The sequence below is a fragment of the Tenrec ecaudatus genome, chromosome 4 (genome assembly GCF_050624435.1).
Source record: "Tenrec ecaudatus isolate mTenEca1 chromosome 4, mTenEca1.hap1, whole genome shotgun sequence".
NCBI classification, from domain to species: Eukaryota; Metazoa; Chordata; class Mammalia; order Afrosoricida; family Tenrecidae; genus Tenrec; species Tenrec ecaudatus.
In genome coordinates, this window is record NC_134533.1 from 18,771,144 (window position 1) to 18,795,627 (window position 24,484).

Sequence of the window (24,484 nt, forward strand, 5' to 3'; positions counted from 1 at the left end):
GGATTCCAATGTTGAAAGTCTTTAAGGGAGCAAGTAGGAAACCTCATCTTCCTCCAAAGGAGCATCTGCTTTGTTTGCACCATCAACTTTGCATTAAAAGGACCAACTTATAACCCACTATGCTATCAGGGTTCCTTTTGAAATTGGCAAAGGACAGGAAAACGTACGTGTGTTAGTCTGCATTACCTAGAGAAACATAACCATAGACGATAATATGTGCATGAGAAAGAGCTTCATATTCAATAACAATTGAATATTGAGAATAAATCCCAGCCTAGTCCAGATCAAGTCCATAAGTCTCATATTAGCCCATAAACTGATCTATAAACTCCTCTTCAGATTCATGCAATACATGCAATGACTCCAAATTCAGGAAGATCACAGGCCAATGGGAGGAAAGTCTTGTGGATCCAGGGCAGTGGAATCATCTCAGTGCTAGTTCCAGGCATCTTTTCAACAGGAATGTCTCACAGGAAATGAGTGTGTGTCCCCCTTCTACTGAGCTATTTATCTCCTTAGTGCCTCCAAATGAGGCCAACAAACTCCGACCTGATTAACAGGTTAAACTCCCCACCTTCACTCTTAAGTCTAAAATTGTCAACAGATTGTGTAACTACCACAGACCACCCATGGTCAATTTTACACTTTCGCACAACTCTTTCGCCATACATAATTTTCAAACAGCAAAAAAAGTCATATTGTACTTAACAGGATAAAACTAAAATGCATACATTTTAATATGTGCCAAAGCCTCATTTACACCTGATATTCTATAAGTGAACAAAACAGGAATAGCCTCTGCCGATGTGAACACCTGCACTAGAACCTGCGTCTATATCCGCCAGGTATGAAAGTTGTAGTTCAGCAACTTCATGCCTTTATCAGCCCAATTTTTGGTATCCAATTTCTATACAGTGCATCTATTTTTTTATGTGAAGAACCTTCATTCCAGTTGGACCCTTGTGAATCCTCATCCATAAGCAAAGTCAAAGCAGGACAGGTTGTCCAGAAAGTTAAGCAGCAATATGCAATAATCACAGGCTGAAAGCTCTTCTCTTCTGGTTGTGTTCTGGTCAACTCAGTGTGAGCTGCTTCACTTAGCCTCACCAGGGTGACCATTGGCTCCCCTGCCTTTAGACCAAGGGGCCCATCACAAATTCTCAACAATCTTCACCACCTTGGGCTAGGTCATGAACTTCAAACCAGTCAAGTCACTCTCATCTTTTCCTCTATCTTCTGGTAAACCAGGTCTACAGGTGTCAGTGGCCATATTCAACCCATCTCTCTATTGCTGCATTCCTCACATGCCACTCAACAAATGGATCCAGGTGGTCACCTAGCAAGCATTTCAGCTTGCACACAGGCTCTCTTTAATAGTTCAGTCCTAGAGCAGAGTTTCTTCAGGGCTCCATATTTCCCCCCAGCTTCTGACAAAAACCACTAGTTCCAGACTCAAAGAGTCAAACAGTCCCTTTTATTCAATCTGTCAATGGTCCCTAAGCAAGTCTCTTGGAATGCATATGTGCTGAGGTTTATCTTTTCAGAGCCTTCTTTGCAGGCATTTCCTAAGCCATTGAAAGATATAAATATTAATGGATGAAGGCAAGGTTAGAAAACTCTCTATTTTCATATTTCCAATAATGATTTCTATCAATCATTATATCAATAACAATAAGCAGAAGAAATCAATATGCACAAACTAGAATCAGATCCTAAACTCAATTCTTAAAATAGTCAAGTTCAATCCTCAGCTAACTTATTTTAATCTTTATTATCTAACTTATTCTATTGATAAAAAATATGGGGTTAGGGCTCTGACAGCATCAAAGCAGAGGCAGGGTTTCTGTCAGGCATTTGACCTTCTGTCAGCCATTTTCACTTAGCATCTCAGGGAAATTGAAAAAAATTTTCCTCTGAGATCAAAATATACATTAAGCACATTTGCTTTTCCCCCCATTTCCAACAGGAATAGCCCCAAACAAAATCTTCAAAATTTCCCATATTCTTTCCTGAAAACAACCCAGTAAACTTCATGGCCATATCTGACCTCTAAATAGCCACAGAAGAAAAATTGTCATGAGGCAGAGGTCAAACAAACATCCACTCTTCATCGTCATATTTTGTTATTCTAGTACCACATTCTCAAGGTATCATAATGTGTTAGTCTTGGTTCACTAGAGAAACAAATCCAGAGACACTCATATGTGTATAAGAAAGAACTTTATATACAAGAGCAATTGACTATTGAAAAAACATCCCAGCCCAGTCCAGACCAAATCCATAAGTGCAATATTAACCCATATGTCTGATACCAAACTATAAATTCCTCTTGAGAATCATGTAGCACATGCAATGACACAGAATGCAGGATAATCACAGGCCAGTGAGTGGAGAGTCTTGTGGATTCAATGGCAGTGGAAGCATATAAGTGCTGGTAGGGGTCCCCATGTGGCTTCTTCAGCTCCAGGACTCTACTGTAGCTCAATATGTGTTCTCAACAGGAATGTCTCCCGGTGACTGTCTTTGTGACCCACCTCCAATGACCTGTTTATCTTCTTAGTCCTCCAAATGAGGTCATTAAGCTGTGACCTGATTGACTGACTAAACACCACTCCTTCATTCTAAGTCTCAAATTCACAACAGATTATGTAACTACCACTGTATTGTTCTCTTATAAATAAAGTTTCAATGAATCAGAGGCGACATAATGTCAAACAACAAAAATCTAATGTAAAATAAATTCAGAAGTGTGTTTTAGTGTAGTACATTAAATGTAGAATTTTCATTTAATTCAGAATATTAATTAATGCTGTAGAATTTAGTTCTCCACACTTGTGGTAGTTGTGAACTTGAGACTATTAAAAGTGAAGGGGTGGTGTTTAGCCTGTCAATCAGGTCGCAGCTTCCTGACTTCATTTTTAGGTGCAATGGAGATAAATAACTCACTGGAGGCCAGACACACTCTCTCTGCTTTTTCTACTTTCTGTGAAACCACGTGGGACCAAGCTGATGGAGCTAGAGACCTGGAGCTGGAGAGGCCATTGAGAGACCCACACCAGTGCTGAGATACTTCCATCACCGCTTGTTCCACAAGATTTTCCACCAAGTGGCTTGTGATCTTCCAGCTTTTGGTGTCATTGGATGTGTTGTGTGGTGTCATTGGATGTGTTTTTGGTGTCATTGGATGTGTTGTGAAAGGAATTTTTAGACTGGTAATGGGTTCATGGGCTAATATCAGACTTACGGATTTGATCTGAACTTCTTTGGAGGCCAGACCGACTCTCTCTGTGAGACATTCCTTCTGACATTGCACATGGCACTATGATGATGGAGCTGGAGGGACCACGTGGAGACCCATGTGAGCGCTGAGCAGCTTCCACCACCACTGGATTCACAAGATTTTCCATCTACGGGCCTGTGATCTTCTGCATTTGGTGTCAGTGCCTGTGCTGTGTGATACTGAAGAGGAATTTATAGAATGGAATAGGACATGTGGGGTAATATCAGACTTATGGACTTAATCTCGACTGGCCTGGGACGTTTTCTCAATACACAATTGCTCTTTTATATAATGCTGTTTCTTAAACCCATATGAGTGTCTATGAATTTCTCTCTGTAGTCCACCAGATCTAACACAACCCTTTTAAACATTCTCTACTAATGAATACCGTGGAGCTCTCAGGTAAGGATTGGATGATAGAAAGGTCAGCACTTCAAAGTAGCTGTTGTAGGAGATAAAGACAGATTGGCTGTTCTGGTACAGATTTACAGCCTCCACATCCCTGTAAAGGGTGCCTGTGTATCACAATTAATTCATTGGCAATGGGTTTGGTTTTTGATTCATAAATTAGTAATACCAACACAATATTTTGGAATGATATTTAAAACAAAAGATAACAAAACTCACTGCTATCAGTCAATTTTGTCATTTAGTTGCCACAGTAGGTCAAGGCAAAAATCTTACTGTGACAAATACTGACTGAAAAGTGCTGATGAAGTATGGAATGCCCAGGAGCACATGGCAAAGTCTCTGAGACATGATGACATTGTACAGCAGAGGGTTACAGATAGCCACAAAATGGTCATAAGCCATGGCGGCCAGGATGTAGAGTACACAAATAATATACAAAATGAAGAAAGCCATCTGTACTGCACATGCATAATAGGAAATGGTATATTGATTAGAAGCTAAACTTACATCTTGGGATAAATAACAGTCTCATTACCAAGATCAAGGAAGTCCAAGTTTCTGATAAGGAAATACATAGGTGTGTGTAGGCGGGAGTTCACCTTGGTCAAGATGATCATGCCCAGATTGCCCATCAGTGTAATCATGCAGACAATAAGAAAGAGGCCAAAAAAGGGGGAGTTGCAACTCTGGTTGGTTTGTGACTGACATTAAAATGAATTTGGTCAGTATGGATAGATTCTGTTGACCTATTTAGTCTAGGAAGAAACGGAAAAGTTGATATTAGCTTGCATATCATACATACAAAACAAATTATATCAATTTTAGACCAACTGAAGACATTTTGTTTATCCAGGAGAATGGAAAAAATGATCGATCCTCACATCTTATTTTAAGCTAAAATAGAGCTGTAAAATATTTTACTATCTTTAACTGTACCATGTATAGAAAACTCAGTATAACCCAGTCTGACATCAATTCAGCAATTTTAGAATATACATTTATCACACCTAACACACCTAATCCACACCTATCTATGTGGCTAGGTTTCAAAAAAAAAGTTGTCATGCGAAACATGAAATTATACAAGAGTGAAGAAGGACCACGTGAAATCCCAAAATGGAAGTGGAGCGCATCATTCCATGACTGGCACACTGCACCATTAATTATTTGATTTGGTAATTTCCAAATCAAATCACTACATGACTGCCAGATCATGGAGAATCTAGCCTCAGACAAGTGAACACATTAGGGTAAATACCACAACCACTGTTAATCTGACCTAGAATTCTGGTATTTGTTACTTTCAGGTGTAATTCTTGGATAGTAGATTTTTACTGTTATAAATGAGAAACACCAAATGAGGATTTACATGCAGTCCCCAGTTATAAAGTCTGATTACAGACAGTTCTTTTTTCCCTTGTCAGCAGAGCTAGTGACTGGTTAGATCAGCTTTGTCATGACCAAAAGAGCTAAAAAGGAAGGGATAATTCCCACAAGCCCCCTCCAAATCTCCCCACTCTCCCTGCCCCATTTCCCCCCCAATTTGCAATATTAATCTCAGTAACCAGATGGAAAAAATGACAGGTAAGAGTCTTAGTATGGTAGCTGAGGAAGAGTTAAGTGAGCCATTAGAGTCCGAAATCGAAATGGATTATTGCCAGGATTTGAGAGAGCTACACACATTCAAAGAATGGGATCAACCAGAGACTTTGAAGCAGACACTGCTATATTTGAGCTTGGCGAAGTGGTTACACATTGGCCTACTAACCACAAGGTCAGCAGCTCAAAACCAAGAGCATTTTAAAGAGAGAATTACAATCTCAGAATCTCACAGAGGCATTTCTACCCTCTCCTGTAGGGTAACTTTTCATCCGAAAAGAGCCAATGCCACTGTGTAGGTTTTTTGTTGTTGTTGTTCTTGTTGTTCTTTGTTTTTTTGAATAAGGCCATGACAGAATTGGGAAAAACAAGCTTGAAGTTCTGCTTTCAAAGAATTGAAACAAGCCCTGAAGCAAAAGTACACTGTTGTCCAGACAATTCTATTTCTTTTGTTTAATTTGCTATTTAAAAAATCATTTTATTGGGGGCTCACACAACTCTTATCCAAATCTATACATACTTCCATTGTCTCAAGCACATTTGTACATATATCTCCAAAAACGTTTTCAAAGAATTTTCTTTCTACTCAAATCCTTGGTATCAGCTCCTCGTTACAAAAGGGTCATGGGGAAAAGACAGGCTAGTCAGTCAGGGTGCAGGAGCTTCAATGAAACATACAGCTTTCCTCTGGTTACTTAATGCTTCCTTCCCCTCCAAGATCAAGACCCTAATTCTGCCTTACAAATCTGGCTAGACCAGGGCATGTCCCTAGGTACAGATAAGAGCTGGAAACACAGGGACTATAAGACAGATAAACTCCTCAAGGTCAATATTGAGAGTAGCCATACCAGGAGGGAAAGGGGAAGTTGTGGGAAGAAAGGAGGAACCCATCACAATGACCTACCTATAATCCCCTTCCAGGGGGATGGACAACAGAAAAGGGGGTAAATGGAGACATTGAACAGTGCAAGACATGAAGAAATAATGATATTTTATAAACTGTCAAGGGTCCAATTCTGGTTCTTAGTGACCCTGCAGGACTGGGTTTCAGGGTTCCAGAAGATTTCTGCAATGGTAAATCTTCACAGAAACAGACTGCCCTATCCTTCTCTCATGGAACGGCTAATGGACTTGAACTGGCACCCTTTCAGTTAGCAGTCCAAAATCAAAGGAGATGCCAGTGTTCCTTGAACCAACTACTACTCACAATGACTTCATAACAACCATCTTCTTTTGCTGAACGTACAGTCCTTCAATCATAAAAAAAGACGCTGAGCCTTTTCTTTCAGCAAATCCAAATCCATGGTCATTGAGTCAATTCCAACTCACAGTAATGCTACAGGACAGAGTAGAACTACTCTTTGTGGGTTTCCCAGTCTGCAAATTTCTCAAGAACAAATCACACACCTCATCTATTTTACTTGTGGAGCATCTGGAGTATTTTAACTGCTGAGCTTTCTGTTTAGTAATTCAATGTTTAGCTCACTCTTCCCACATGAGTTCCTTTTCCCCAAAGTCAAGCTAAATTGGAGCCATATGTGCCTACTCTAACTGACCTACAGATACTTAAAGATACTATTAGCGTTAGGAGTGTATGAACCATAAATTAAGTCATTACTTAGGAACTGTCTACTGATAACTGAGGAGTGCCTGACTGTGTTTCTATATAGATAATACACATTATTTTGTCTATAACACATCATCAATATTTTTGTTTCTGTTTGTTTCTGTTTATTTTTTTAGAATACTGAGAATATGATTTTAGACATTGTGAAGGATTTGGTATTTTTATTTTATTTGTATTTTCTTCTTGAATTACAGTATTTTTTATTTTGATTGTTTCACAAAGTTATTTAATCCTGATCGTCTTTGAGGTCAGCTTAAATGTACCTTCATTTTGCGGTTTTCAGAAGGATGACACATCCATGTTTATATTTTCATTCTCACAACACAGCACATTAGGCAAAACAGTCTTTTTTTTACAAGTCAATAAACTAAGGCCTAGAAACTGTAAGAGGTTTAGATACATAACCCCATACAGCAGGGATCAGCTAAGTCCAGACACTTGAGTTTTCTCTTCTTTTGCCTTGCTCCCAACACTGAAAAGGAGTTTCAAAGAGTTCATGGGAAATTGCATGATCTTTTAACACAATTTTCTATGATTTTCCCCCCAAACCATTTTATTGGGACATAATCCAACACCATACCATTCAATAGATCAGTCATATTAATCAGTGTTCTAACATCTCTATCTACTCCCTTGCTCAGGGATCCTCATTCTAGTTATTATTTCTATATATTCACCATCCTGGGTTTCGTATACCAAAATATATAGAAAACACAAAACAGAAAGTGAAGACGTCTACCCCAAATAACAAGACATAACAAAGTGAAGTCCCAAATTGAAGGGGAGAAAAAAGAAAGTAGCAAAAGTGTATCAAAATGGAGATCAAATGTCTAGGCTTTAACCATTCAAGTCAAATGTATCATTTTTATCTGCTACCATCATCTTTCCAATACTCTCTGTATTGATAACCAGGCTATTCCCATCCTTCAATTGTGGTTTGAGGGTAATTGTGGTCAGTCTTATTCCATGTGTAGATCTTGCAAATTTGGGGTTTCCACAGTGATCCATTGCCACTGTCATCCATTTTGAAACCAGATATTCACCATTCGAGCTCTGCTGCTATTTCCTCCTTTGAATTTGGATGTGTAAATTGCAGTCCTTACATTATGCATGTTCATGTGCTTCCTCCATGAAGGTTTAGTTGATGTCTCACTTAGACTGCTGTTTGTTCGCCACCAAACATAAAAATACATCGAATTCTATTCTTTCTGATAGCCAAGTGCAGTGTAATTTCACCACACTTTGGTGTAGCACCCAAATCTTCAGTGATTCTTTCATGTGAGCATGTGCCAAGCAAGGCAATGTAATAACAACTAATTGTTCTTACATTGTAGCATTGTAGCTACGGTTACATGCTGCTTGGGAATTTGGTCTTTTTAAATTAAGAGCCAAAGATAACGTGAACCTCTTAAAGTTTAAATTTTAGAGTTTTTCATATGTACTGATCTCTTAAAAGGCCTTGGGTAAGCATTTAGCAATTCAATCTCATACTGATATACCATTGTGAAAATTGTATATTAAGATATTTTTTAATATTGTTCTATCACATTTCGGTGTGTCTTAAATTCTATTGTACCTTATGTACTGTCAGGGTGATTGCAAGCATTTCTGGACAGAGCTAAGAAGAAATTATATTTATAGCATTTTTATATAAAGAAGATTTTGTCTATATAGCTGTAAATCAATGTGTATCATGAAATAGTGGTACCCATTTGGTGATTAAAGCACTTCCAAGAAGACTCAGACCACCCAGTAACTCTTAATGGTCTGAATTTTAATTAGTAAATATGTCATATTTATGGATTTTATGTTTTTTGTGACTACTACCAACAACATATTAAGGCTTTAAATGTTTTATTCCATTTTTATTTAAGATATTTAGTTATAGCCTGGTTTGCATTTATAACTATATTTTAAAAGAAAGCAGCATGATTTTTATAGGTTTCCTGATATAAGCCTGGATTAATTTCTACTAAATTATATGGTTATGTGAAAATTTGGAGTACTTCCACTATGGGTGGAAGCCAAATCAACAACACTTCACAACAATAATATAAAAACCTGGTTTATGCAAGTATGGCATAACTGGGTACATGCTTGATTAAAAGGCCTTTAAATCTGAAAACAAGTTGAGGCACTAGGGAACCACAGTTAACAAAGGAAATGTTTGTAGTGCTCAGAAGTGCTCAGTTGTGAGAAATCACAAGAGTCTATAGTCAGAGTCCAGGGATGAAACAAACAAACAAACAAACAAGCTTCAGGGATACTCAGAATGAAAGGACCCTCACCTGGTTGGCTTTCATGAAGAAGTGAAATCCCCCCAATGTTCTATTCCCTTCTCTCGATAACAGAGAATTTTAGCCTCCCCGTTCCTTCTCTTACATTCCCTTAGGAATTGTGTTTATGTAATTAAAGACATATCCCAAATAATGTGAGATTTTTTTAAATGCCTGATGTGCCTGCTAATTATCAGCGAAGCTCCAGATATTCTCCAAATAGTAGAGTTAAGGAGCAATTCAAGAAAAGGAACAAAGCATCACGAATTATGTGCACAGTTTCCTAGAGGTCTACATGATGTCATAGACTAAAAAGCATAGGCCATGAGGAAAGTTAAGAGAAAAAACAATAGATGGAAATTCAATCCCAGGAAAACTGGGACATTCACAAATTATGATGTAAGAAATGATATTATCATGCCTTATTTTTGTTTGACGCACACATGCATATATTATTAAACTCATTCATGTGAAATTGATATCCCACTAAACCATACTCAAGGCAGTGAAGAAGATTTCTACTCATGGCAGCCCCATATGTTACAGAGTAGATATGATCCAAAGGGTTTTCTTGATTGAAGTCTTTATCAGAGCAGACTTTTTTGCTAGAAAAGGGGTGGTTCAAACCTTCAACCTTTAGGTTCCTACCTTAACAATTGACAGATGATCCTATTTCCAGTTACTCCATTTTCCTCTCACAAGTCCTGTAGGAGAAAGTCAAGCTGTCCCATAGGAGGCACCAATCCTATGCAAACTCTTCTAGAACATATAAAGGGACAGAAAAGTCCCAGACCCATTCTATGAAACCAAGATAACTCTGGTTCCAAACGGGGACAAAAGTCCCACAAGGAAAGAGAACAATAGACCTATATCTCTCATGAACATAGATGCACAAATTCTCACCAAAATTTTGGCCAATAGAATTCCACAGAATATAAAAAAATAATATACCACAATCAAATGAGAGTCATACCAGGGATGCAGGGATGGTTCAACAATGGAAAGATAAGTCATGTAATCCACCATTTTAACAAGAAAAAGACAAGAACCATATGATCATACCAATTGATGCTGAATTTGGTAATGTGGTAGTTACATAATCAGGTGCCAATTTGAGGATTAAGAGTGTAGGGGTGGAGTCTAACCTGTCAATCAGGATATAGCCAGTGAGGCCTCTGTGTGGGCATGGCCTTCTCCTGAAGAATCAGGAACTCCTGATTTTCCACTTTGGATATGGGAGACACACTGTCTCTTTGCTGACTCCCTGCAAGACATTTCTGAGGAGAAGCACATGAGGCAGTTACAGTTTCAGAGCTGAAGGAACCACATGGAGACTACTTCCAGTGCTGAGAAGCTTACCACTACGCTGGATCCGCAAGACTTCCAAACCGCTGGATCTTCCTTCTGGACTGGGCTGGGCTGTTTTCTCAATATTCAATTGCTCTTAAATATAAAGCTCTTTCCTAGACACATAGGAGTGGCTTTGTATTTGTTTCTCTTGTCAACATGGACTAGCACAGACATTATCCAACACCCATTCCTAATAAAAATTCTGAAGAAAATGGGAAACTTCTCAATACAATAAAGTGCATATACTAAAAAACAATAGCCAAAATTACACTCAGTGGAGACAAGCTGAAAACAGTTTCACTGAGTAAGGGAGCCCAACAATGATGTCCCATATCCCATTCTTTTTTTAATCATTTTACTGGGGGCTCATACAATTCTTATTACAATCCATCCATCCATCCATTGTGTCAAGAACATATGTACATTTGTTGCCATCATCATTCTCAAAACATTTGCCTTCTGCTTGAGCCCTTAATATCTGCTACTCATTTCCCACCTCCCTCCCTGCTCACCCTACCTCATGAACCCTTCATCATTCATAAATTATTATTATTTTGTCATATATTACACTGTCCGATGTCTCCCCTTGCCTTCTTCTCTGTTGTCCCTCCCCTAGGGAAGAGGCTATGCGTAGATTCTTGTAATCAGTTCCCCCTTTCTACCCCACATTCCCTCCTCCCTCCAGGCATCACCACTCTCACCACTGGTCCTGGAGGAGTCATCTGTCCTGGATTCCCTGTGTTACCAGTTGCTATCTGTGCCTATGTACATCCTCTGGTCTAGCCAGATTTGTAAGGTAGAATTGGGATCTTGATAGTGGGGGGAGGAAGTACTTAAGAACTAAAGGAAAATTATATATTTCATTGTTGCTACACTGCACCCTGTCTGGTTCATCTCCTCCCCACAACCCTTCAGTAAGGGGTGTCTGGTTGACTACCATTGAGCTTTGAGTCTTCTCTCTGCACTCACCCACATTTTCAATTATATGATTTTTTTTGTTCCTTGATGCTTGATGCCTGATACCTTCGACAGCTCGTGGTTACACAGGCTGGTGTGCTTCTTTATCAACATTGTGCTGGAAGTCCTAGCGAGTACCACAAAACCATGGCAAGAAATCAAGGGAGTAAAATAGGGATAAAGAAGTGATCCTTTTGCTATTTGCAAATGATATGATTTTATATATTGAGAATTATCAGGTGTCCACAGTAAGATTACTGGAAACAATAGGGGAGTTTGGTAGTGTAGCACGATACAAGATTAACTAGCAGAAATCATTGGTTTACCATACACCAGACATGGGAACGCTGAAAAAGACATAAAGGAAACAATACTATTCACAATAGCCATGCGGAAGCTGAAAACTGCAGGAATAAACCTAAAGCAAAAAAAGAAAAGAAAAAAACCTATATGATGAAACCTACAGAATCTTACAACAAGAAACCAAAAGGTATTTACACAAATGGAAGAACATCTCCTGTTCATGGATGGGAAGACTGAATACTGTCAATATTACTTAAAAGTTGAAAATGTCATTATAACCTAAATAACATGCAGATTTCATATAATCCTGATCTAAATTCCAACATCATTCTTCAAAGAAATGGGGGAAAATGATTACCAACTTCATATGGAGAAAACAGAAGCCAAGGATAGGGAAAGAACTCAAAAAGAAGAATAAAGTAGGTGATGTTGCTCTAGCTGACCTCCAAGCCTACTGTACAACTACAGTTGTCAAAAGAATCTGGTACTGGTGTAATGATTGACACATGGACCAATGGATCAGGACAGAAATAAAAACATCCGCATGCAGACAACATATTTTTGACAAGGGCCTTGTGGTAGTTACATAATCTGGTGTCAATTTATAAAGGGGTGGAATCTAGCCTGTCAATCAGGTCACAGTTTGATGCCTCATTGGGAGTTGCCATGGAGATAAATAGCCCACTGGAGGCCAGATACACTTACCCCCTGCAAGACATTCCTGCAGACAAGACACATGCAGCTAAGCTAGAGCCCTGGAGTTGGAGGAGTAATGGGGAGACCCCCCGCAGTGCTGAGATGCACCCCTTCTGGATCCACTAGACTTTCCACCCACAGGCCTGTCACCTTCCTGAATTCAGCATCATTGCATGTGTTTCATGAGTCTTAAGAGGAATTTATAGATTGGTATAAGACATATAGGCTAATATCACACTTATGGACTTGATCTGGAATGGGTTGGGATGTTTTCTCAATATTCAATGGCTCTTGTATATAAAGCTCTTATTCATCCTCATATGAGTGTCTATGAATTTTTGTCTCTTGTCAACCAGATTAACAGACCACAAAAGCATTAAATGGGAAACAGATGTCCTTTTCAATGAATAATATTGGAAAAACTGGATATCCACATGCAGAAAAATGAAGCAAGACCCTTGTACAAAACCAAACTCATGGTGGAGTAAATATCTAAATGTAAAACCCAAAGCTATCAGAAATATCAATGAGAAACAAAATTAACAAACAAAACACAGTCCATGGAAGATAAAAGATAAAAAATAGATCTATTAAAAATAAAATACATACGTACCCTCAAAATTTTATAAATTGTATAAAGAGAGCCCCCAGACTGGGAAATGATATTTAGAAATCACATAACAGATAATGGACTAATTACTAAAATCTATATAAGTTTATAAGCTTACTACATGAAAACAAACTATTAGCCCTCCAAAAAACTGGGCAAAAGACCTGAACAGATGATTTGCAAACGATGACACTCGAAGGGCTAATAAAAACATGAGGAAGTGCTCCAGGTCATTAGGCATACAGGAAATGCAAGTCAAAACTACCATGAGATACCACCAAATGCCCATTACTGTAGTCAAATTGGATTAAAAAAAAAGAAACCCTGAAAACAGCAAATGCTGGTGAAGGTGTGCTGAGATATGGCCTCTTAATCACCTGGTGGACTTACAAATACCTACCTTCGCTGTCGAAGGCCATATGGCAAGATAATGATGTCTCTAAATTGACAGGGAAATATATAAACCATAGATGTATGAATGGATTTGGAGCCCGCACTTAATTCTAGCCCTAATCTAAGAACAATTTATTCTTATTACATGACCATGCTTGATGCTCACCCTCATGAAGAGAACACTTTGCTACAGCAAAGTGTGGTAAAGGAACTAGATGTTGCCGAGTTACCAGAAAGAAAATTGCGTGAGGTCTTAAAGTTTGTCTTCAATCAAGCAGCCATCTAGCTGAGTCATCAACTAAGTGTAGATGGAAGAAGCACACCAGCCGGTGTGATCCAAGGGTTGTATATAATGCAATCCAAATCTAAAGGAGAGATTCACATTGGAGCTTAAATTGTGAACACCTAGTTTGCAGTAGGCTGTAGATGACAATGTAGCCCAAAATGCATTTGCAGATCCACACAGGGATGAAACCTCTGGCGAATCCCCTCTGATCAGAGCTGAGGGATTTGAATAGCCTTGCTCTCAGGCATAGAGCATTGTAAAGTCAACAATGCCTGGCGCAGCTAGATTAAAGTGTAATGTCATCATTTGATTTCTCTTTCAACCAATGTTGAAGCTATTTCGTGTTTTTGAGAAGTGAAGGAGATGAGATCAGGAATGTTCAGGGTGGCATGAGGATAAGGAGGTGGCTAGAGAGGGGGAAGGTGGAGAGTGGGAACCCATCAAAAGGTTGGATATAAAGAACAAAACTCCCCCCAAAGGGGATGAATAAGTTAGGAGACAATGGAAAGTGTAAGATAGGGAATAATAATAACATTATTGAGGTAGTTAGCTTATTGTGACAATCTGGCCAATAAACACATGTGGGGTTAATTGAAGGGCAGGGAGATAAATGGCTCCGTGAGCCTCGGCTTTCTTGTCTCTTGCTCTTTGATCATTGGACCAGAGTGCAGCTGCCATGCTTGTTCTGTGCCTCCATTTGCAAGCTACACTACATGTGGGACACCTAATCCGCAGATTGTGGCCCTATAATTTGGTTCCTTCAAGACCTGCTTCACCACATCATTGGAATTTACATCTCTTAAACTAGGCACTGTCAGACCCTGTCATCTGGCTGACTGTTTGTAACCTGCCTTACTGTTTGCTGTCTGTGCCCGGACAGCCTGAATTGCTCTACAGAGGACTATACAGTGGCCCTCAAGACGTGAAGGACTTGCAGTGTCTCACAACTGTCTCACGGGAGTCAGTTGCACTGAGCCATTTGTACTGATTTATAATTTAATTATCTGTGTGTGTGTATATATACATGTATATATATATGTAATTATTAGCATTCAGATTTTGTTTCTCTAGCACATTTGGTACCAGGAGTGTTTCTAGAGAAATAAAATCATAAATATGCGCTTCTTTAATTGGCTCTCCAGCGTGATTCGTCTCAACAGCACTAATAATGCTACTTCAACACCCCACAACATGGATAAATCTGCTACTCTTACTAATTCGTGGTGTGAAATAGCAAAGCTAATACCTAAAGTAGCACCACCAATAGATGAGGTGCTGCTTAAAGGCGAGGCTCTGAGCGATCATATCTTTGATATTTTCCAGGAGTTTTGTCAAGATGACAAGTATAGGGAAACGGGTTATCTGGTCCTTCTTAAAATGGAAAGTGTGATTGAGAAGAGGGATTGCCTCAGAGCCTCCAAAGCACGCCTCAGGTGCAGACTAACAGATTTGAAAGCTTCTGTCTGTGATAAAAAGGAGAACCTTCTCTCCTCTAGTAATAGAGCTTCCATTGCTGAGAACCAGCTCCAGAGTCTCATTATGGGAGTGGCTGAATTACAACGGCAGCTGAATTGCAAAGTGAGGGCATTGAACGGGAAAAGTTGGGTCCCTGAAACATGGGATGGGAACATATGGGTTGATTATTGAGAAGAGGTATATATTGAGCCCCTAGAAACAATTGGTCCATCCCAGTCAATCGATCCATGCCTCCCAACTGAAGGTATTAATTCACTATCGATCAGATTTGCCAAACTGTTGAAGTTGATATGCCAGGTGGGGCTGCATCACTTGCATTGCCTGGGGAAAATGCCTTATAAGACATTGTTGAGAGCACCTGGGAAACACCCTCACCACCCATTATTTCAGCTAGACCTGTCACTAAAATTAAGTCTCAGAAATCTCCTACAGGTGAGGTTGACATGATTACCCAAGAAGAAGCGTGCGATACTCATAAATATCTCCTTGAATTTTCCAACACATATAAGCAGAAGCCTGGGGAATATCCCTGGGAATGGTTACTAAGAGTGGGGGATACTGGTACATGAAATGTAATATTAGACCGGTCTGGGTTTCTGGATATGGGACTCATAAGCACAGACTGTTCTTTCAATGTCTCTGCGAGAGAGGCTAAGAGAGGGACTAATTCTTTATTTGGTTGGTTCTCTGAAGCATGGCCTAAACTAGACCAACTTGAAGTACCTGACCGACCTTGGTGCAGTGTAGAGGAAGGGATGCAAAAGCTTTGAGAAACTGGTATGTTGGAATGGATCTATCAGAATATTCCGATAGATCCAAAAAGAGGGTGTCCTGAGGACATACCCTTTACCACAATCATAAGGAACAAGGTTGTGAAGTGGGCCCCAGCATCGCTTAAGACTCCTATAATTACTGTTTTATGTGCACCTGGATTAACAGTGGGCAATGCCCTAAGCAAACTCTGACATTAGTCCACAGTGGGGCTGATTGTTCCCTGTGGTGGTAGAGGGCAGGTGTCAGCACTGAATCAACAGAAACAGGATGGACATTGTTATAATAGACAACAAGGTTTCCATAGTAATCAAAGAAACCTGTCTCGTGTGGAATTTTGGCATTGGCACCTTAGCCAAGGTGTCCCTAGGAATGAAATAGATGGGAAACCTACTAAATATTTACATGATCTATACAGGTGGAAAAATGGTAGATCAGGTGAACAGCAGAATAGACAGTCATGATCACTCAATCAATTCCCAGTCCTAAGTCAGTTTACAGACCTACAAACCCTTGAATGAGGGAGAGGCCGGGTCCCTTTGAAGGAGAACCCTGCTACGTCACCGAAGGTCTATACTGTTAGTCTTCCTTCCCCAAAGGGACCTGCAGCCTTTCAGAAGAGTGACAGCTCACAAGAGTGACTGTTCGTGCCCACAGTCTCCACTCCTGTCACATTACCTTCTTTCTCCCAGTCTGCACCTATGGCCTCCTGGGGAGTTCCTTAACAAAATTTAAGTGAAGACCAAAAGAGTCATGCTTCGTTTATGGATGGCTCTGCATGATATGCAGGTACCACTCGTAAGTGGACAGCAGCAGCAGCAGCACTACAGCCCCTTTCTGGGATTTCCCTAAAGGAAAGTAGTGAAGGGAAATCTTCCCAATGGGCAGAATTCGAGCAGTGCACCTGGCCGTTCAGTTTGCATATAAGGAAAAATGGCCAGATGTGAGAATGTATACTGATTCATGGGCTGTGGCTAATGGCTTGGCTGGATGGTCAGGGAATTGGAAGGAACATGATTGGAAAATTGATGACAAGTAGGTGTGGGGAAGAAGTACGTGGATAGACCTCTCTAAATAGGCCAAGAATGTAACGGATATTGTATCTCACGTGAATGCTCACCAAAGGATTACCTCTGAAGAGGAGAACTTTAATAATCAAGTGTATAAGATGACACGCGCTGTGGAGACTGGTCCTCCTCCTTCCTCTGCCACCCCTGTTATCTCCCAATGGGCACATGAACAAAGTGGACATGGTGGAAGGGAAGGGTGTTATGCATGGGTGCAGCAGCATGGACTTCTACTTACCAAGGCTGACTTGGCCACTGCCGCTGCTGAGTGCCCCATTTGCCAGCAGCAGAAACCAGCATTAAGTCCAAGATATGGGACCATTCCTCGGGGAGATCAACCAGCAACTTGGTGGCTGGTTAATTCCATAGGACCACTCCATCATGGATGGGACAGAGGTTTGTTCTTACTGGAATAGACACCTACTCTGGATATGGATTTGCCTTCCCTGCACACGATGCTTCTGCCAAAACTATCATTCGTGCACTTACAGAATGCTTTATACACTGGCATGGCATCCCACATAGAATTGCTTCAAATCAAGGAACTCACTTCACAGCAAACACAGTGCGGCAGTGGGCCCATGCCCATGGAATCCACAGGTTGTTTCATGTTCCTCATCATCCTGAAGCTGCTGGAATGATAGAAGGATGGAATGGGCTCCTAAAGACACAATTACACCATCAACTAGGTGGCAACAACTTGCGGGGCGGGGGCAATGTTCTCCAGGAAGCTGTATACGCTCTAAACCAGCGACCAATATACGGTGCTGTGTCTCCAATAGCCAGAACTCATGGGTCCAGGAACCAAGGGGTGGAAGCTGGAGTGACACCACTCACTATTACTCCTAGTGATCCACTTGCAGGATTTTTGCTTCCTTTCCCAGCAACCCTGTATTCTCAGGCCTGGAGGTCCTGGTCCCGAAGGAAGGAACTCTCCCACCCAGAAACACAGGATGGATTCCACTGAACCGGAAGCTGAGAATGGCCCCTGGCCACTTTGGGCTTCTCATGCCTTAGGATCAACAGGTCAGAAAGAGTGTCACTGTACTAAGTGGTGTGATCGATCCAGATTACCAAGGAGAAATTGGACTGCTGGTACATAACGGAGGTAAAGAAGACTATATCTGGAATCCAGGAGATCCCATAGATCAACTCTTATTGCTACCGTGCCCTGTGATTAAACTAAATGGTAAGTTACAGCAACCCAATCCTGACAGGATATATAATGACCAAAGCCCCTCAGGAAGAAAGTTCTGGGTCAACCCACCAGGCAAAAAACCACAGCCAACTGAGGTGCTTGCTGATGATAAAGGTAATACAGAATGGGTACCATATTTACTCGTTTCTAAGTCAAGTTTTCAGCACAAAAATTTACTGAAAAAATGGGGTTCGGTTTATACATGGGTCAGTGGTACCCCAGCGAGATGTAATATGTCGTGGGTGATTGCTGTTCCCCCACTGTTCATTCAAAGCCCCGCTGACACTGCAGGGCTTTGAATGTTTGTTTACTCACATCTAACCAATCAGAGCCTTCCTATGATGTGGACAGCTCCAATTCGCAGAAGGCACTATAGTGATTCACTTATGCTGGCAGCTGAACTGGTAAGGATGTGTATGTGACTGCACTCCGTCTCTCCTCTCTGGTCTCTGTATTAATTCACATCCTGTATTTCCAACCCTAGGCTTATACTCGAGTCAATCAGTTTTTCTGGCTTCCCAGGTAATAATTAGGTACCCAAGTTTATACTCGGGTCAGCTTATAGTCGAGTATATACAGTAGTAGAACAAGGTAGTTGTACCTATCAATTATGACCATGTGATCAATTGCAAAAGCAAGGTTTGTAATTGGCAGTGTATTTTCTTTTTATGTGCTTATTGCATATCTTTCCTTTGTTCATGTATGATATATCAGAAACAATTGAACTCAATGTGTTTTCATTTATATGTATGATAGATGTTTGATGATAAGTATATGTGTGATTTCATTAATGTCCAGAAATTATATAATTATACATGGCTAAAGATTTGTGTACAGGTGCCAAGTGGTTAAGAGGTGGATTGAGGTAGTTAGTTTATTGTGCCAACCTGGCCGATAAATGCATGTGGGATTAATTGAAAGGCAGAGAGATAAATGGCTCAGCGAACCTTACCTTTCTTGTCTCTTGCTCTTTGATCATTGGACCAGTGTGCAACTGCCTTGCTTGTTCTGTGCCTCGATTTGCAAACTACACCAACTGTGGGACACTTAATCTGTGGACTGTGTCACTGTAAGTTGAGGTTCCTTCAAGACCTGCTTTGCCACACCATTGGACTTTACATCTCTTGAACTGGGAACGTACAGATCCTGTCATCTGGCTGACTGTTGGTGACCTGCCTTGCTGTTTGCTGCCTGTGCCTGGATAGCCTGAATTACTCTACAGAGGACTACCTGGTGGCCCTCAAGACTTGAAGTACTGAGTGTCTCACGACTGTCTCAAGGGAGTGAGTTTCACTGAGGTATTTGTACTACTTTATAATTTAATTATCTGTATAAATATATATGTAATTATTAGAATTTTAATTTTGTTTCTCTAGAGAACCCTGTTTAACACAATTATATAATTGATCAAGGATTCAGGAGGGTGAGAAGTGGGGGAGGGATGGGGATAAAGAGGAGCTGATACCAAGGGCTCAAATAGAAAATGTTTTGGAAATGATGATGGCAACCTATGTACAAATATGCTTGATGCAATTGATGTAGGAAATGTTATGAGTTATAAGAGTCCGCAATAAAAGGAATTAAAAATAAAGTGATGGGGAAAATGTGGATTAAGCCCCTGGTGAATTCCCTCTGAGCATGAATTAACGGTGTGAAGAGCCTTGTTATCATGCATGACACATTAGGAGGTGGACTGTTGCAGGTGCAGGCTGGTTAAAATTCCACGTGCTACCACGTGATCTACCTTATGACTCCTTTCATTTTGTTCTAGTTTTTGATATTTTCTTCTAGATTGACAGTTTTATCTGCTTAACTTTTATTTAGTTGTTAGTATTTTAAAATGATTTTATGCCTATTAAATTCAGGACAGGTAAATCTACAGAGACAGTAACTGAATTAATAGTTCCTTGGAGGTTTGGCAGGGAAGGTTGAAGAGAAATAGGGAGCTGATAATGATGAGTACAAGAGTGAAATAAATACTTTAAAATTCATTGTGGTGATGGTTGTACAACACTCCTTGGTGAGATTGAACTATTGAATTATATTATCTTATGAATTATATGTTAATAAAATTGTTTTAATAAGGCTGTCTTGAAAACCCACAGGGGCAGTTCTACCCCATCCCATAGGGTTTCTGTGAAATCGTAATTAACTCACTGGTCATGAGTGAGAGGAATAATCTCAGTATAACTCACATTTTTCTCTACCCTTTCATGTCAAAAATACAGGACTAAAAGATATTTAAAACAGTACAGTACAGTTGCTTTATAGAGGTACCATACTGCACTTTATTTACATGCCTCAAACTGAGACTTATGCTAATTAAATTCCTTTAGGAAAAGGAGGGAAATGGAGAAAAAACAGAGTGGCATGATGAAAGCAATATTTGCACCATGCTTGCTATATAGCTATGCAAATACAGGAAATTATCATGTGACAGCTAGGCCATTGGTTCCTAATTTTCCAACATCCTATGTTTGCATTATTCTGTCTCTAGATACAAAGGAGCTACTTTGGGAGCTGAACTTTAATCACCCCATCCCCTAGTTGCCAGACAATGTAACTCTGTTTAATGAAAGGCCAAGAGTGCCACAGGGCCTCAAGGGTGCCTGGTTCAACTTGTAGAGGGAGAACTTGCTAAGGAAGCAGTCCCTGGTGGCTCTTCCTCCAGTACACAAACTACAATTCAAGGCATCAAGCATCACCTGTACTTCATATATATGGTTGCAAACCTTCATGAAGTCCATGATCTCTCATTGCCAAGGATATAGTAATATCATGAGGAACCTTATGTATATTTTCCAATAGAGGTGAGTAGAAAATATATATCTCATGTTTACATAATGTCCTTTTAAAGATCCAAAAATTATATGTTAAAATTAGGCATTCCCATTTAATTTTTTGGACACAGAGTTTATATATAATGAAATAATGCTTCTATAATATTTAAACCAAGGTTTGTGTCCAGGTTTTGTAACAGGTTTGTGGATCATAGGCTATAAAATATGACTTGGAAAGACTAGAATCTCAAAAGCCAAAGATTGCCTCTAAATGAAAATGGTTTCAGAGTTGTATAAGAGCAAATTAGAAAATGTCAGTTATTTAGAACAAAGATAAAAAGTTTAGCTAGTTTATAAAAATATTATATTGTCCTTATTTACAGTTGAATCATGTCTAAAAAATACATGTTTTAAAATTCAAGCTCTATGTCTATGCTTATAGTCCCATCTGGAAGTGACTTGTCTTCCCTATGTCAATGCATCAGTGTTAGTGTGCCATGTATTTTGAGTCAATCTCTTACAATATATAAAACAGGTAGATTGTGCCAGCAGATATTGGGGATAATAAATGCAAAGCCACATACATATATCTAAGGAACCAAGAAAAAACAGCAGAAGAAATAAAGAATTTCCCTTGGAGTTAATAGTAAAAGCTTTCCCCAGAGTCCAAACTCTGAATTTTAATTTTCTGCTTTAAATCATGAGAAAATATGTTCCTCTTTGTTGAAGTTGAACAAACTCTGCAATAGAAGTACTGAATACCTATGATATTTACCAAGATTGATGTTTCTTCATTATCTACAGTCAAGCCAACTCATATTCTACAGATTTAAATATTGACTTCACAAACAAATTGCTTAACTCTTTCAGAGATTCCCAATGCATAACATGTTTATCATGTTAATCAACTCCACCTTAAACCAATTTTTCTTATATTCACCCTACATTATCACCATTCATTCAGGTGCAAATCCAAAAATGCAAAAATATTTCTTAATTCACTTTCGTCTCTCATTCCATCTTAATTTTCATATAATTCATTGTATGACTTAAGTTGAAGGGGCGCTCTTATCTCTACTCTCAATCATCTGTCACCTCCTTTATATTACCAGCTCATCCTCTTTGAACCAAGCAATTGGAACCTGTGTCAGGAAGAAGCATGTCAGGGAAGGCGAATGCAACAATGAAATGGGAATTCTTAACAGAGAGCCAACAAGCACACTGCGCATTTCCAAACCAAACTCACTGCCATCGAGTCAATGATGGCTTATCGCGACCCCATGTGGGTTTGCAAGAGTGTAACTATAATGTTTACAAGTGTAAAAAGAGGTTGGGAGGGGGGATGGTGCCAGGGGAGGCAGGATCACCAAGTCCTGGCTTTTTTTTTGCGACAATTTATAACTGATTATTTTATTCACTAAAATTAAAACCTTACAATGGCTGACAATTCACTTAGTGATATTATGTTGTTAGATGCTACTAGTTTATGTTGTGTGTGTGTTTAATATACAATCTTTTGTTATTTTTACGTGTCACGGGTTGATCTGATGGCATAGTGGTTTCATGTTGTGATGTTAAACTTAAGGTCAGCAGTTTGAAATCACCAGGCACTTCTCAGGAGAAAAATGAAGCTTTCTACTGCTGTAGTTAGTTCCAGAAACACACAGAGTTCTACACTGTCCTATGTGGTTGTTAAGAATTAGAATTCACTGAATGGAGAGCTAAGGGTTTTGTTGACCCTAATATGATAAGAACCACTACAGTTCCAGCCATGCAATACTCCTGGAACATATAAAATGATTTTCAGAAGTTAATCACTAGATCTTTCTTCCTAATACATCACAGTTTGGGAGATCCCATGAAACATGACTAGCATCAAGCTTTAAGCTTCTTTTTTCAATGCAGGGATAAGTGTTCATGGAGTCATTATCAGGAGATCAACTCTGGTCCCCTACATGGGTAGGAAGAATTCTACAACTAACTCATCAGTACCTCACTGTATCATTATAGTCTATTCTTTCAGTTTTCTCATTATGGTTCCATCACCTTATCAAATTATGTACCCACCTCCCCCAAAGTGGGGGAAAGAAAACCGTCGAACTGTTATCTACAACAGAGAATGTTTTAGAATGCATCCTGCTTCCTCTCTCTAATTCCTTATCCTGCTAGTTCCTTCTCATTCTTTGCCTTTGTTTTATAAATTTATTTATAGATTAGACAGTTTTATTAGCACCTAACTCACAAACCATATAATTATTTCATTTAAATATATGAAAAAGACTTGGGAAATAATCACCCAAAACAATATTAGAACATTTTTGTCATTGTTGTACTCATTAGAATTAGCTCCCCATTACCTCTCAACCTCCCATGCCACAACCCTAAGAAACTATTTATCTAGTTAGTATCATTATGGTTTCACATATCCTAGATTCCATATAAGGAAGAAAAAGTAGAATATGATGGGAAATTATGAGATATTGCATAAAATTGGAAACAAGTAAAGAAAGAGTTATTAGAGAAAGAATAAAAGTAGTATTAAACCAAACCAAAACAAACTCACTACCAACTAGTCCATTCTGACCAATGGGAACCCTAGTATACAGTAAATTGAAATACAAAGAACTAACCGGAGGCAAGGTAAAGTGAAGGAGCAGTGATGGAGGGGAAGACCCTCAACCAGAGGGATTGACACAGTGGTTGTAGACATAGAAATAGGCCAGGCGTAGGAACAATTTTGAGGATGGCACAAGACCTTGAAATGTTTCATTCTGCTGAGCATGGCATTGCTGTGGCTCAAAGCTGACTCGGTGGCACCTAACAACCAACAGGAATTATTTATTTTTAACAAGTTATATTAGAAAACAAAAACTGAAGAGAGTATCAATGACATGGGAATTACATTTGAGGACATATTTTTGTATATCCTTTCCTGCAGCAATTTAAAAAAATGATTAAAACACAGTTCATGCCTATGTGTGACAGAATTAACAAATTCAACAGAAATCTAATACAATTTGTAACAATGTAGAATAAATGCAGTGGGGCAATTTAGTGGTTGGGTTAGCCTATTTTTAACAAATACCAATAAATTGCTGATTAAAAAAATCAAAATGGAATGTTAAATGATTTAAGAACAAACAATTTATCAAGAACTTATGTGAAAATATTAGTGGGTTTTTTCCCCCAAGTGTTTGCAATCCACTGAAGCAGTACTGCATGATGCTGGTGCATGTCTGCCATTTGCCATGTCTGTATTCCCCTCTCTCAAGTGATTGTGAAAAAGGTAAAGGATTAGAGTAAGATTATGATCCCAGAAAGATTGAAATGGGAGAATTCCTATATTCTTTATAATCAAAACAAGAGGTTTGAGCTCCATAATTGACTAATTGTAATAAGTGATT

The 24,484-nt window shown here is 39.3% G+C and overlaps 1 pseudogene; it reads right to left on the reverse strand.

The window, feature by feature from the left end:
- Nucleotides 1-3,946: 3,946 nt before the first annotated feature.
- Nucleotides 3,947-13,528, reverse strand: LOC142445697 (olfactory receptor 8K5-like; annotated as a pseudogene).
- Nucleotides 13,529-24,484: the final 10,956 nt, after the last annotated feature.